The sequence below is a fragment of the Gossypium raimondii genome, chromosome 11 (genome assembly GCF_025698545.1).
Source record: "Gossypium raimondii isolate GPD5lz chromosome 11, ASM2569854v1, whole genome shotgun sequence".
NCBI lineage: Eukaryota > Viridiplantae > Streptophyta > Magnoliopsida > Malvales > Malvaceae > Gossypium > Gossypium raimondii.
This window is the reverse complement of record NC_068575.1, coordinates 13,544,511-13,560,985: the sequence shown is the minus strand read 5'-3', so window position 1 is coordinate 13,560,985 and position 16,475 is coordinate 13,544,511.

Here is a 16,475-nt window from a genome sequence, read left to right as displayed (position 1 = left end):
TAATTAAGTTTATTTTAAAGTTGATAAAATTATTAAATTTATAATGTATTTTTTAATATAAATAGGCGGATGGTCGGGCTTCGGAGTGTTTCATACATAAAATATCGAAGGCGGCACTGTAACACCCCCTACCCGTATTCTTTGCCAGAATAAGGTACGAGGCATTACCGGAGTGTACAAGCCCAATTTTTGACCCAGGGCCCAATTACAACACACCACAACCCAACACCCAAAACCTACCCTTACCAGCAAAACAAATACAGCAGCCCAATAAAAGCCCAAATTCACACCTATTTTTACAGCAAACCCAAACCCAAACCCAAACCCCATCGAAGCACAGCGTTTTGAGGCTTTGGAGTATCTACCATTTTGGTCCCCCTCTCTTTCGGCGTGTCACAATTTAATCCTTTTTGTTTTTTTATCTCGATTTCGCCTAATACTTTCGTTTTTATTTCGATTTAGTCCATATCTTGGCAATTTTATTATTATTATTATTATTATTATTATTATTATTATTATTATTATTATTATCTACTTATCTATACTTATCTTTTTAATTCAAATTTCGATATATACATATATATATATATATGCATATATTTTATGATATACATATATTTTTTATGACTTATATATACGCTTACATATTTTTCTTTATATATATTTTACAACTTATATTCATATCCATATATCTATATACATATTTTCATTTTATAAATATATATACATACTTACATACAACCTTTAATTTAAAATATACCTTTTTATATACTTTTAAATTCATATACATATATATTACTTTATATATTTTAGTTTATATACATATATACCTGTATATATATATTTTATTATTATTCATTTTATAATCTTAATATACATATATATATTTATATACTCATTTATATATGATTCATACTTTCCGCATACATATGTTCAACTTTTTACATTTTTTTCTAATTTTATTTATCTGATTTGTTTGTTTGTTTATTTCATTTTCTTTATTATTTTGAATGAATGTTTTAATTTATTTGTTTATATATTGTTATTTTATATGATTATAAGTATGATTTTTATTATATTGTCCCTATTGTTTGTATTATTTTTACATTGCGTGCATTATGGTTTTATTGGCTTTCGTATTTTTCCTACGATTTTTGTATTTCATTTTATTTGATATAACAAATTTGTTTTGAATAAATAATATTTCGTGTTTAGATTTGAGAAAATCGTACCCTAACTTACTGGGTTTTGATTTTCATAATAAATCTAAATACACGAATCTTTTCAAACTCAAGTTTTTAAACGATCTCGGGAATTAAGAAAAGATTGTGCCCTAACTTACTGCGCCTGATTTATTTTCTAAACCCGAGATAATAAAATATCTTTTAAATAAGCATTTTTCATTCGCGTATCGGGAATTCGAGACATTGTGTCCTAACTTACTGGATATGATTCTCTTTCTCGAATAACGTGAAATATCCCTTTTTCCTGAAAATTTTCAACGTTTTAATACAAGAATCGTATTTTTAAAATTCTTCAAGGTTCTCAATTTTCGACATTAAGACATTAAGTAATCAACTAGGTACCAATTTTGGGCGTATCGAGGGTGCTAATCCTTCCTCGTGCGTAACCGACTCCCGAACCCGTTTTTCTGAATTTCGTGGACCAAACTTGTTGTTTTAATAAAATCAAACCGTTTATTAAAAACAACCCCTTTTCGAGGTGATCCAATCACACCTCATAAAAAAAAGATTGGTGGCGACTCCCTTTTTTTTTTCAAAACCCAAGTTGACCCTGTTTTCAATCAAAAAATGGTGTCAACAGCTTGGCGACTCCGCTGGGGACCAAAATAAGTGAGTCAAGCCACGAGTTGATTAATCTTTGTCTTTTTGTCAAAAATCGAAAACTTGGTTTCAATATACGATCCTTTTATTGTATTTCACTCGTCTTTATTATGATATTCATCATGGTGGTTTATAATTGCTCTGTTTGTTTAAATTTTGGTATCTTTCTGCACATTGCATTCCATGACCGTTGGTCACACCCTTTTAAGTGGGAGTGAGAAACTACGCCTTCGTGAGGTTTTCACCTCCGCATGGGATAGTGAATCGCTTCCAGGATACATCTGTACCTATGTCTTCGTGAGATTTTCATCTCCGCATGGCCATAGGGAAATGTATTCCCCTGAACCGAACTCGGTCCGTATAAGCCTATAATGGGTGAGGATCGAGGAATCTGCTGGTTCGAGTACCTTTACTTTAGAATCAAACCTCATGTAGTGAACCTTAGGAGCCCACCCTAGGTAGAACCACTCCAAATCCCTAGTGGTTACCGGACTAGGTACTTTTGTTTTCCTTGTTTGCTTCTGTTTTGTGCTAACCCATCTCGTTGTGTTTTGATTATGATTGTATTGCATTTGCATCTTAGGAAAGAGATATTGATTCAAATCCGAATGCTAAATTAGAAAGCTTGTCATGGAATACGAATTCCTTAATAAAGTGGAAAACAATACAACTTCCGAAACATATTCTGAGAAACACAAGAATGGCGATGGAAGAGTTCGTGACCCTACTTCGTGGCCTGATGATTCAAGGCGATTGTCTAAGAGCCTTCGACGTCCCAACTCCCTTAAAGAAGCTGACGACCTTATGGACAGATGGTGGATCGCGACCAAGATCAAGAAAAGGAGCTAGTAATGGCATACATTGAAAATTGGCGAGATTATCTCAAACATGCGCATAAAGAAGAAGATAGATGTCGTTTCTTGGAATATGAGGGTGAGGCCGTACATGTATCCATTTTATGTAAAGGAATTTACTTTCTAGAAAAGTTTCCTAAATGTAATTGAATCAAAATCAATGTCTCTTTAGGCATACATTTCATGCATTCGCATTACATGCATTAAAGTCCATTGAAAGGGTCTAATTGAGAAAATTTATTTCAGCTAATCTGGAAATCGAAAAAGCTCACCCATTAAGCATCAATACGGTACTCGTCGAAAGACTAAGGAAATTGACCAAAGATTAGAGAAACTGGAGCAAATGTAAAAGGATATGCAAGAAAAGTTGCAAGTAAAAATGCAAGAGCGACTAGATAAAATTCAAGAAGACATAACAGAAAATTTGATCAAGGCTCAAAAAGATGCGATGGCTGAATTGACCCACCTATTGACTAAAGGTGTAAATAAGGGTAAGGGTCTTATGGTTAATAATGAGGGAGAAGACAAGGATAGACCTATCTATCCTCTAGGCTTTACGCCTCTGCATGCGCAGATTCAGACCGAGGTACCTCCGCGCAGATCCTCTGTTTCAATTAAGCCCAGCAGTTTCAAACTGATGTTTCAATGCCGATGAACTTTCAGGCTGGATCAGGTTCTAATCCTAAAGATAACCCAGTGAATCTTGTTATTCCTGATTTTGATAAAATGGCTGAAAAAGAGAAGGCAAATGTCGAACTGTCAAAACAATGGGAGGACAGGTGTAAATGGTTGGAGGAAAAATTCAAAACCCTGGAAAGCACCGATAGTTACCATGGAATCGATGCGAAAGATCTGAGCTTGGTTCCAGACTTAGTACTCCCTCACAAGTTTAAGATGCCTGAATTTGAGAAATATAGTGGGACCAGTTGCCCAGAAGCCCATATTACCATGTTCTGTAGGAGAATGACTGGGTATATTAACAATGATCAGCTATTGATACATTGTTTTCAGGATAGCCTCATTGGAGCTGCGTCGAAATGGTACAATCAGTTGAGCCGTACTGAGATTGGTTCATGGAGGGACCTAGCACAGGCATTTATGAAACAATACGGTCATGTAATGGATGTGGTTCCCGATAGAATCACCTTGCAAAACATGGAAAAAAAATAGAGCGAAAGTTTTAGGCAGTATACACAGAGGTGGAGGGAAGTTGCAATCCAGGTTCAGCCACCCCTCTTGGAGAAAGAGACGACAATGCTCTTCATCAATACACTGAAGGCACCGTTCATTACGTATATGTTAGGAAGCGCAACAAAAAACTTTTCTGACATAGTTATGAATGGTGAAATGATTGAGAATGCTATAAGAACTGGAAAAATTGAGGCGGAAAAGAGTGATAAGAGGTCAACCCCAAGGAGAAGAGAAAATGAGGTGAACAACACAGCTTACTCAAGGTCAGTAAGTCATCCAGGTAAAGGGGTCGCTAGTCAACAAGGTTCATCAAGACAAGAATCTTATGTGAAACAAGGCACTGAGAACCTCCAGTTCATGCCAATTCCGATGTCGTATAAGGAGCTGTATCAAAGCTTATTCAACGCGCGCATTGTTGCCCCTCTCTATACAAAGCCTCCACAGCCTCCGTACCCCAAATGGCACGATGCGAATCCACAGTGCGAATATCATGCAGGAAATGCGGGGCATTCCATAGAAAATTGCATTGCCTTTAAAAATTGATTGAAAGGCTTATTAGTATGAGCGTCGTTAAATTTGATGATTCCTCCAGTGTGGAAAATCCATTACCCAATCATAATTGATAAGTAGAGTGAATGCAATGCAGAAGCAACTGAAGAAGGGACCTTGTTAGATATTCGCCCTTATAAACGTGGAAGTGTTCTAAGCAATTCGACTGCGGAAGAAAACCCTATAGTCTCTAGAGCTTTTTAAAGTAATGTTCAGAACATTTTTGTTGTTCTTAGCCTAGAAATGATAGAAATTCCTTTGTCAAATAGGCTTATGTCTAAACGTTATTATTTTAATGAAATACATCTTTACGATTATTTTTGAGCCGATATTTTCATTCGTTACGGATAATTCTATATTCTTTCATTCTTTTGGATTTTCTTCCAAACCATCATTCATTCATAATCATATTGTAAATAATCATTCATAGATTTATATATTCTTTTGTATATTCTTGATTGCTTATTATGGGTCCTCGATATCAATGGCGTGAATGACTCGCTGAGACCAGATTTTCCTTTTGAGCAAGGCATGTGTTCAGAGGGATCTCAGGACTTTGAAAATGACAAAGATTGTAGCTTACCTCCGGACTTATGGAGGATGGTTGAGCAGGAGGATAGACAAATCCTACCTCACAATGAATCATTAGGAATTCTGAGCTTGGTAAAGATTAGAATTGACTTGTCCTCAAAAATGAAGCAAGACCTTGTTCAAAGAGCTCTTTGTAGGATCATACTAGGATATGCCGGGCTAAGCACTGATAATGAAATCTGCACAACAGCACGATGTCAAAACTTGTATGAATGATATAATTCTTTACCGGGGTAATGTCGTTCTCGTCGATTCAACATAGCTTTGCCCGTTTGAAGTCGAGTTTTTATCCCTTCAAGATGTTGTTGGATTTTATCCCGATGGAAGAGGAAGATCAAAAGTTTCCAGTTGTAGTTTCGCCCCAAAAGGCTTTATAAAGGAAATCCGATATCAGAGAAGATCCTTTGAAAGGGATAACAAGGACTTGCCTAATCCCAAGAGTTCAGATCCGATTCGAAAAAAGGAAAAGGAAAAGAGAGAAAAAATCAAAATCAAAATCAAAATAAAAAAACAAAAAGAAAAAGAGAAATCAATCAAAGTCAAAATAAAAATATGAAAAGCAAAGAAAAGAAAAGAAGAGGCCAATGCGAAAACCCAAAAAGGGCGCTTTGTGACCAAATGTGGTTTTGAATTGAAAACCCGAAAAGGGCGACTCAAATTTCGAGCAAAATGGGGCATGGACATCACCATTATCGAAGACTTCTAATGGGCATTGCTTCACTATTGAGATCATTAATTACTTCAACAAATGGATAGAGGCTACTGCACGCATCAAGGTCATCATATGCCGATATAGAATTCCAGAGAGGATGGTATTGGAAAATGTATTGAACTGGAATGACAACACGATAGCTGAGGGCTGTAATCAGTTCAAAATCAGGTACCACGGTTTGTCACTGTATTGCAAGACAATGAAGTTCAAAAAAAAGAGAGAGATGAAAAATGAAAATGAAAATGAAAATGAAAAAATGAAAAGTAAAATGGAGAGGCTAAGGGGAAAACCCGTAAAGGACACCTTAGGCCAAAGGGGATTTGAGTTGAAAACCCGAAAAGGGCGGCTCAAATATTGATCAGAAGGGGGCGTGAAGTGATCAAAGCGATTCGAATCTTAATTAGATTGGGGCATGTGGTAATCTTGTTATGCCTGAATCAACAGGAAATGAGAGGCGACATCTTGGGGCATCGACAAAGCATGGTAGATCTCCTAAACACATGTCAAACTCAGAATGGTCTTCAGAAAGTTTGTACAGAGAAGTTCAAGCTGTGATATCTGGGGCACCCAATTCTTATATTATTTGTTGTTCTTGGAATACTTTTTTTTCTTTCCAAGATATACATTCCCAATTAATTTCTTTGTCATCCTTTTTTACTATTTTCGATAATTTGTTCTTTCGAGCTATGCTAATAACCAACTTTATTCTTATCCATTGTTATGACCTTTTTGCAAATATGTTGCATTGGAATAATGATTAATGGACTAATAAAACTTTCACAAAGTAAGTTTTGCATATTACTCTGAAAAGTTTCTAAATAATATAGAAGCCTAAAACAGGACTATTGTTTAGAACACACCAAATTTAAAGGTTGGAAATCTGAGAAGGAAGAGTCTGAATTTAGACTTTCTCTTTGAATTTCGTTGTCGAATGCATTGGTTGAAAAAAATGATACGATGACGGGTTAATGACAAAGCTTAAATGAACAAGCAAGCAATGATCATCAGGCAATAGGAAGAGGTTACCTCGGAGAAGAGAGCCTTCATCTGCGCATAAGTCTTTGGTATGACACCCTGAGAATGATGTAAGAAACCAGAATGATTCAGATCTTGTATCCTTGAATTGGGATAAGAGAGGATTGAGGAAAAGCCACATATTTCTACCCTTGGATTACAGTGGGAGAATGATGGTACGAATTTTGCGCCCCAATAGATTAAAATTTAAGGTTTACAGTGGGGGCAACCTGGCTAAATGTTTCTTCAGAAAAGCCAGTCAAGCGAGAAGGCGTCGTAGCACGTCAGTCACAAAGCCTTAATAAACTTCGAGTAATGACAACCTAAGCAGGATCATTCTCGGAAAGATAAAATTCTGCATTCATGCAAACACCATTCACACATGTCTAGTTAGGAGCGTTTGATTCATTTTGATCATGCCATCCTAATCATTAGGCATAATTAGGTTCATTAGACAGGTCATGTTCCCTAGAGAGCAGATCAGTAAGGATCAAAGACAAAGCCTTGCCTCCATCGGTCGCAGTGGAGCTGGTTGAAGATAGTAGATCTTGCTTTCCTGCGTTAACAGCGAAGTAGATCGAAAACAAAGCCTTGCCTCCATCGGTTGCAGTGGAGCTGGTTAAAGAAGCAGATCTTGCCTTCTTGCGTTAACAGCGAAGCAGATCGAAAACAAAGCCTTGCCTCCATCGATCGCAGTGGAGCTGGTTGAAGATAGCAGATCTTGCCTTCCTGCGTTAACAGCGAAGCAAATCAAAAACAAAGCCTTGCCTCCATCGGTTGCGATGAGAATTTGGTTAAAAAGCGAGATCTTGCCTTCCGCCGTTAACAATGAAGCGATCGAAAACAAAGCCTTGCCTCCATCGGTTGCGGTGGAGTCGGTTAAAAAGCGATCTTGCCTTCTGCATTAACAATAAGTAGATCGAAAACAAAGCCTTGCCTCTATCGGTTGCAGTGGAGCTGGTTAAAGGAGCAAATCTTGCCTTTCTGCGTTAACAGCGAAGCAGATCAAAAACAAAACCTTGCCTCCATCGATTGCAGTGGAGCTGGTTGAAGACAACAGATCTTGCCTTCCTGCATTGACAACGAAGCAGATCGAAGACACAAACCTTGCCTCTCTCGGTTGTAGTAGAGCTGGTTAAAGATAGCAGATCTTGCCTTCCTGCATTGACAACGAAGCAGATCGAAGACACTAGCCTTGCCTCCCTAAGCAGTAGGGGAGCTGATCGAGTAATGGCAGATTTTATCTCCCTGTGACTACAGTGGAGAAGCCAATAATTCTATCTCCTTGGTTAGCAGTGGAATAGATTGAAAATCGAAGATGGCAGATTTTCCCTCCTTGTGAATACAGTGGAGTACATTGAAGTCGATAATTCTATCTCTCTAGTTGGCAGTGGAATAAATTAAAGATTGCGGATTCTTTCCCCCTAAGCAGTAGTGGAGCAGATCAAAGATGATGAATCTTATTTTCCCAAGATAGCGAAGAAGTAGATTTAAGCCATTAGTCCTATCTCCCTAAGCAGTAGTAGAATAGGTCAAAGATTGCAGACTCTGTCCCCCTAAGCAATAGTGGAGCAGATCAAAGATGTGGAGCAGACTAAAACCAGAAATCTCGTCCCCCTAAAGTTGTTGCGAAGAGGATTGCAGCTACAAGTCAAATCTCCCTGAAGTGCTGGAGTGGATTGAAGCGACAAGACACAGTGGACTAGAATAAAGCTACTTGAAGAGAAGCGTCAAGAGAAGTCAAGACTCGGTGAGACTGGGCAAAAATTGGTCTTTCTTAGTCTTTGTTCTATTATCGTTACACGACAACGAGCAAAGAGGAGCAGCTGTACAAGCCCAATTTTTGACCCAGGGCCCAATTACAACACACCACAACCCAACACCCAAAACTTACCCTTACCAGCAAAACAAATACAGCAGCCCAATAAAAGCCCAAAATCATACCCATTTTTACAGCAAACCCAAACCTCAGCCCAAACGGCCCAATTACATTACAAAATTAAATGGACCAGCCCAAATGCAAATAATAAGCCCAAAACCCGAATGGCCCAACTCACTAACCTCAACAGTCAAACTAGGGTTTCAGCTTTTCTGAAACCCTAGTACTGTCGCCACCAACTCTTCAGCCACCCTTGGCTAGCGCCGCACGTCCACTTGCCCTGCCCTCTGACATTGCCGCCGCCAACGTCCATCACCACCCCACTTGCGCCTCCACCTGCAAAAACAAAAAGAGAAACAAGCAAGAAACTGTGGCAACAACAAATAGAAGCAAGATTCGGCTATAAAAGCAGAAAAGAATGTATTTTAAAGGGGCCTTTTTTATTTTTATTTTTTGTATCAAAAACCATATATCAAGAATAGAAATAAAATCAAGTTTGAAGGTGATTTTACCTTTCGATTTCTTCGTTTTCTTTTACTTCGTATATTTTTCATTTCGATTTATTGCTTCAAAAATAAAAAGGGGTTAAAAGGAGATACCTTTCTTCCTAAGCCGCGCCGGAGGACGAGAAAACAAACGGTTTTGTCCCGCTTTCGAGTCTTCGGCCTTCTTTTTCGGGGATTTGGTCCTAGATCCGTGCCTTAGGGATGCTCGGCTTCAAAAGGGGACCAAAAAGGTCCTATTTTGCGCCATCGGCCGCCGCACTCGGTGGCGCTACTGCGGAAGCTCACCGGAGACCCTAGGCAGGATTATTTGAGGGAGAGAGAGGTTGAGAGAGAATGAAATTTTTTTTGGAAAGAAAAGGAAAATGAAATATTTTTTTGGGAAATTTTGATTTAAATAGAAACATAAAACGGCGCCATTTAAGCCCTCTTCGACCCACGCGGTGACCCGACCCGGGGAGGATCCGCGTGTTTTCTTTAAAGGGTATAATTGTGAGCGCGGTCCCTCAACCCCGCAACGCGCCTCAATTCGGCCATTTTCGCCAATTTCATTTTTTTAATTTTAGCCCCGCAGTTTTATTTCTGTTTCGTTTTAGTCCCCATCGAAGCACAGCGTTTTGAGGCTTTGGAGTATTTACCATTTTGGTCCCCCTCTCTTTGGCACGTCACAATTTAATCCTTTTTGTTTTTTTATCTCGATTTCGCCCAATACTTTCGTTTTTATTTCGATTTAGTCCATATCTTGGCAATTTTATTATTTAGTTATTATTATTATTATTATTATTATTATTATTATTATCATTATTATTATCTACTTATCTATACTTATCTTTTTAATTCAAATTTCGATATATACATATATATATGTGCATATATTTTATGATATACATATATTTTTTTTATGACTTATATATACGCTTACATATTTTTCTTTATATATATTTTACAACTTATATTCATATCCATATATCTATATACATATTTTCATTTTATAAATATATATACATACTTACATACAATCTTTAATTTAAAATATACCTTTTATATACTTTTTAAATTCATATACGTATATATTACTTTATATATTTTAGTTTATATACATATATACTGTATATATATATTTTATTATTATTCATTTTATAATCTTAATATACATATATATATATATATTTATATACTCATTTATATATGATTCGGACTTTCCGCATACATATGTACAACTTTTTACATTTTTTTCTAATTTTATTTATCTGATTTGTTTGTTTGTTTATTTCATTTTCTTTATTATTTTGAATGAATGTTTTAATTTGTTTGTTTATATATTGTTATTTTATATGATTATAAGTATGATTTTTATTATATTGTCCCTATTGTTTGTATTATTTTTACACTTCGTGCATTATGATTTTATTGGCTTTCGTATTTTTCCTACGATTTTCGTATTTCATTTTATTTGATATAACAAAAATTTTTTTGAATAAATAATATTTCGTGTTTAGATTCGAGAAAATCGTACCCTAACTTACTGGGTTTCGATTTTCATAATAAATCTAAATACACGAATCTTTTCAAACTCAAGTTTTTAAACGATCTCGGGAATTAAGAAAAGATCGTGCCCTAACTTACTGGGCCTGATTTATTTTCTAAACCCGAGATAATAAAATATCTTTTAAATAAGCATTTTTCATTCGCGTATTGGGAATTCGAGACATTGTGTCCTAACTTACTGGATATGATTCTCTTTCTCGAATAACGTGAAATATCCTTTTTTCTTGAAAATTTTCAATGTTTTAATACAAGGATTGTATTTTTAAAATTCTTCAAGGTTTTCAATTTTCGACATTAAGACATTAAGTAATCAACTAGGTACCAATTTTGGGCGTATCGAGGGTGCTATCCTTACTCGTGCATAACCGACTCCCGAACCCGTTTTTCTGAATTTCGTGGACCAAACTTGTTGTTTTAATAAAATCAAACCGTTTATTAAAAACAACCCCTTTTCGAGGTGATCCAATCACACCTCATAAAAAAAAGGATTGGTGGTGACTCCCGTGTTTTTTTTCAAAACCCAAGTTGACCCCGTTTTCAATCAAAAAAATGGTGTCAACACGGAGTTTACCGAATTAATTTTCTGTTATTACGAGTTAATTAATATTTATTTACCGGAACATGTCATGACGTCCTTTAGATGGGTTTCCAAAGCCCAAAACATACTTCGAGACCAAACAGGGATTAAATCGAAACCATAGGGAGTTTTTCACAAAATACCAAAATTTTTTTTATGAACTCAATATAATCCCTTTATAAATAACCAACCTTCCCTGCAATTTTAAAACCGAGACCAATCCAAACCAACCAATCCATTTCAATCAATTTGATACCAAATCATACTTCTATTATAATCATACCATTTAGCATATTTATCACCCTTTACCTTAATACATATTCATTAAACAAGTTTTGACACTTATATAATCATCAAACCATATACATGCCATATAAATCAAAAAGGAAATTTACAAAAGCTACCGGAGATAATCTGGATAGTGTGATCTTCAGTGTTGATCCGATCCTCCGTATATTTTCACGTCAATCTACAAAAGACATTGAATACACTCAAGTAAGCTTATAGAAACTTAGTAAGTTCATAGGCATAAAACATAAAGCTTACCAAACAATCATACACTTAGACATTATACACCATTAATATAATTCTTTTGGGCCCATTTGTCACTTACCATCCTTAATCAAATTAGGGATCGGTTACAGAAAATTGAGTATTTCACTTCCACTTTGCCATAGTATAACTATGGTCTTGCATATGATCACTTATCACTTTCCGAAGCCATAGCCCTGCTACGGTCTTACACAGATTACATTTATCACTTGTCACTGGTCAGATAAGTGTAGCTAAAGCTACAACTTATCACTTGTCACTGATCAGATAAGTGTAGCTAAAGCTATCACTTATCACTTGTCACTAATCAGAAGTACTCAAATCCGACGTTCTGCTCAATTTGATCATTTATTCAGTTTCGCATTGTTATTTTATTCTCAATTCAGCAACAAATATATCTCATCATACATTATATAATTCACGAAATCAACATTTAATCATTAAATTTCTGCCATATGAACTTACCTGGGTCGATTTGTAGAATTTGTAAAAGTTCGGGGACTAATCAGCTACTTTTTCTTTTCCTCGACTTGCTTCGAGTTCTCGATCTATCATTGTAAAATCAGTCATTTCTCAATATTGACTTCACCGTCACTCTATTTCACATCCTTAATGTTTATAACCCGTTTATAAGGAGCATTATCTATAATTTCACTATTTACTTATGTATATTCAATGTTGTCCATCTGTGTTATAGTCACTAAATTATTTTTATCTTGGGATACAGATGGACAACATTGAATATACATAAGTAAATAGTGACTATAATAAATAATTTTAATTTTAAATTTATTATTTCATAGATAACATAATTTATAATTGTGAACCACAATGTGAGTGGATGCCATACGCTGACCTAACAATTGTAGGATGCATTTCGCCCAAATCTTTGGGAAACCGGATGAAGTGGGACGCGAATGTGCCATTGGTAGTTTACACGATGGTGAAGATGTATGAATCTGATCGATTGATGTAGCAGTTTGAGTGGAGGCAAACTATTCCACCGCCACTGCAAGACATGGAAGCACAAAACAAGATTGATTTGTGAGGAAAAGTTGAAGAAAATTGGTAGAAGTCCACAAGTAATATATCGAGATGTGGGAGCGTAGGTATGATCTCATACCCTTATGTGAACCTTATTTGGAACCGAAAATGGCAACATCTGATAAGTACATGCCATAGTTTAGACAACACAAGATTCTATATATATTATCGATGGAGGCAATGAGTAAGGAAATTCATGAGAAGAGATGATGACGAGGGCCTCAGAATCCTAGGTCGACAACACGTGTAGAGGCAGATTCATCATCAGCTCCAACACAAGAAGGGACTCCGATTTTTGCAGTACCTCCCAGTCAGTTTCCTTCATATTGTTCTATTCTTTTCACTAACCCCATGTACTTTACATAACCATCAAAATCTACACCACCGTACTCTGCAGTTACACCTTCTCTAGGTGTTTGGTTCCAACCACCTTCGTCCCCAACATACTAAACCTCAATGTCAACCCCGATGGAAACACCAATGTTGACACCAATGCTAACACCAATGTCGATATCAATGCCAATATTCCCAATAACATCAACAGTCCTCGCGTCATTACCAAGGTAGGTCATCTTAGCAACCACCTGTCTATAGAACGAATAATACACGATGAGATTCGAGGACGACATCGCACTCAACCACGGAGGAGGGAGATGAAGATGAAGATGAAGATAAAGATGGGGGTCGAGGTGAAAATGAAGACGATGAAGAGGAGGAGCCGGAACCCCAACTTGTACAACAAAATCCTAGCTGCAACTGTCATTTCCTGGGTTATACCACACATTCAGCCCAACGACGACAATAAATGTTAATTTTTTAATGATGTGTAACTATTTGATATGATATGAATAATATATGGTTATATTTTTTAGTTGTCTTATAAATCCTTATTGGCTTTGTTAGATTTTAATGTCAATTGTGTACAATTTATAAAACCATAACCTATTTGATCTCAATAAAGTATGACCTTTTTTTTTTCTAGGTTTTGTGTTATAAATCATCATTCACTTTGTTAAATTTCAATGTATATTCTATACAAGTTTGTCATCCATAATCTATATGATATCAATAAAATATCTATATTTTGTTACTTTTTACGGGAATGGGAAATTGTTTGTATCGTATTGTACTATATTTGATATAAAAATATCCATATTTACAATTGCTCAAATTGTAAGAAGCAATAGAAAAATAAACAAATTGTTTACAAAAAATACCTACTAATTTGTGTAAAAAAGAATGAATAAATTTGTTAACGCCATATTGGCCTCAATTTTTCCCCCAAATATGGACTTGTTGCCTTAGTATGCCCTAGGTTCCTACAATAGCTACATAACCTCGATTGGTCGTTCCTCTCCCAAATATCCATATTGTTGTGCATCTAAGTAGATTTCGGCTGACCTTTTGGGTGGTAACTCAACAAGATATTCGGTACTAACTCGAACAAAATGCTGGGTACAGGCGGCCACATACTCTCGTCTGGAACTGGTGGGAATTCCAATTGCCACACATTATACAAGCGTTGTAATTTGTAGACTTCATTAATATATTTTTTGTAAGACAATCGTGCTAGGAAAACACCCATGCGCAACGCATTTTGCCCCCAAAAATTTTCAATCGTATCTACCCTACACCTGGGATTCCTAAGTGAAAGTTCGGCACGTGAGAAACATTCCTATCATTTTTCTTTCTGAAACTCCACCTCGTGATAGCGCTCTGATACACACATATTCATATCTCATGTCGAAATGGGACCGTTATATTAGAAACCCATCGTATGCAACATAGGTTTTCGTGTGGCAGTGTTTTATATGGTCACTGGGTTTGAAACACTCCAAACCCGATCCTTAAAGAGGATCGAAGAATGTTGTGTTATTACTTTGAAACCATTATCTTTAAAAAATTTTCTAGCGCAACTAACTTAAACTATAGTTTAAGGTTATATGAAATACAAATCATTTGACGTACAAGACTAAATAAAATAGCACATTGTATTACCATAAATACTACACTGTAAATTCATTAAAATCACACTTTCATGAACATAAGTTTAAATACAAGATTCATTCTTTAAAATTAAAGATCTTGACATCACCCCATGTCATGCATAATACAAAACACTAGAAATCTCACAACAGCAATTATCCCCTGGTGTAGTTCAACATCATTACTTTTTCTTCGACAACAAGCCTGAGAAGGAGAGTTAACTAAGTAAGTTCAAAGAACTTAGTGAGTTCCCAGAGAAAACATATCAAATATTTAATAATACACCCAAACGAATCATTTCAAAGAGTAAAAAATCACACTATACGTCAGATGGCGAGTACCGTACACAGATAGTCTATATGTTCGTTACCTTTCCTTTGGCATATGCAGTACACGCATACACTATTCAGACAAGCTTTCTTCATGTTAACCACGTACCCAGATCCTTTAGTCAGAGTCATATCATTCATTTCCTTTGTTGTGATTTGCCAATCTAGTTTGCAACGTATAATTTCCCTACCAGAGGCTACATAACCATTTTCATGTATCGCGATTTGCTAGTTTAATATACATTCCATTGAAGGCGACATCATGAATATGTTTTCCTTAATCATCATTTCCATGCTTCAGTTTATCTTATTCTTGCCAGAGTAAAAAGTAGTGGTTTAAACATGAAGAATACTTCTTACTCTTTAACACAGACAAACCAAAACCAGACTAATGTCTCTGAACAATCACTTTTCATGTACAAATATCTCATACTTACAGAGTATGAATACTTACCTTAAACAAGGTATAAACAAAGACAAAGCACACATGGAAGTAAGAAGTAACTCAATAGAAAGTGCAGCAAGTCTAAACAGTAAGACCTTTCCCTTTACCACGGGAACTTTCAAGAATGTCTTGAGCTATAATATAGATAGTTAAACTTATTAGACCGCTATACCAAAAACTAAACATGTTTGCAAGAAACATCATCATAAAACTCAAAACTAGGAAGTTTCCTTCCTTACATACAAATCTGACACTAAAGCATGCAATATGCTAAGATCATGTAAATAACCAAGAAAATAACCTAGAGTTCATCGATAGTTACCAGGGTGCTAAAATGAATGAAAGAGTTTGTTGAATACATCGAACCCAACTTCAAGCAGGTTTCTGTTTTTAAGTTTCAAAGAAAGTGAGAGCAGAGAAAAATCTAAAAAGAAAATGGATGCCAAGAAGACGTAAAATTTGTCTAAGAAGTTATTACTAACTTTATACAACTAAAGACGAAAGCAAGATTTAGTGAAAAATTCAAATTATCCCACTAACCCTCCCTCGATAACCGTGACTAAGTACTTTCACCATAATTTTAGCCTTATCAACTACAGTAACTTGGTTCCATTCTAACTAGTTGTCATTTGAATAACTAAATCGTCCTATCAGAATAATAGATAATTCTATCAAATTACGAACTTAACTTAAATGCCTAAACAACAGACGTGGCGTATACTCTACAAGAGCGTCTGCCAAACTACCAAGCTCGCCAAACATAAGATTCGCCAGTTAGCGCATTCACAGAATCTTATGCTTAGTCAAAAATAATTCCTTACCTATTCAGAATTTACACTAAATAAAAAATTTCAATA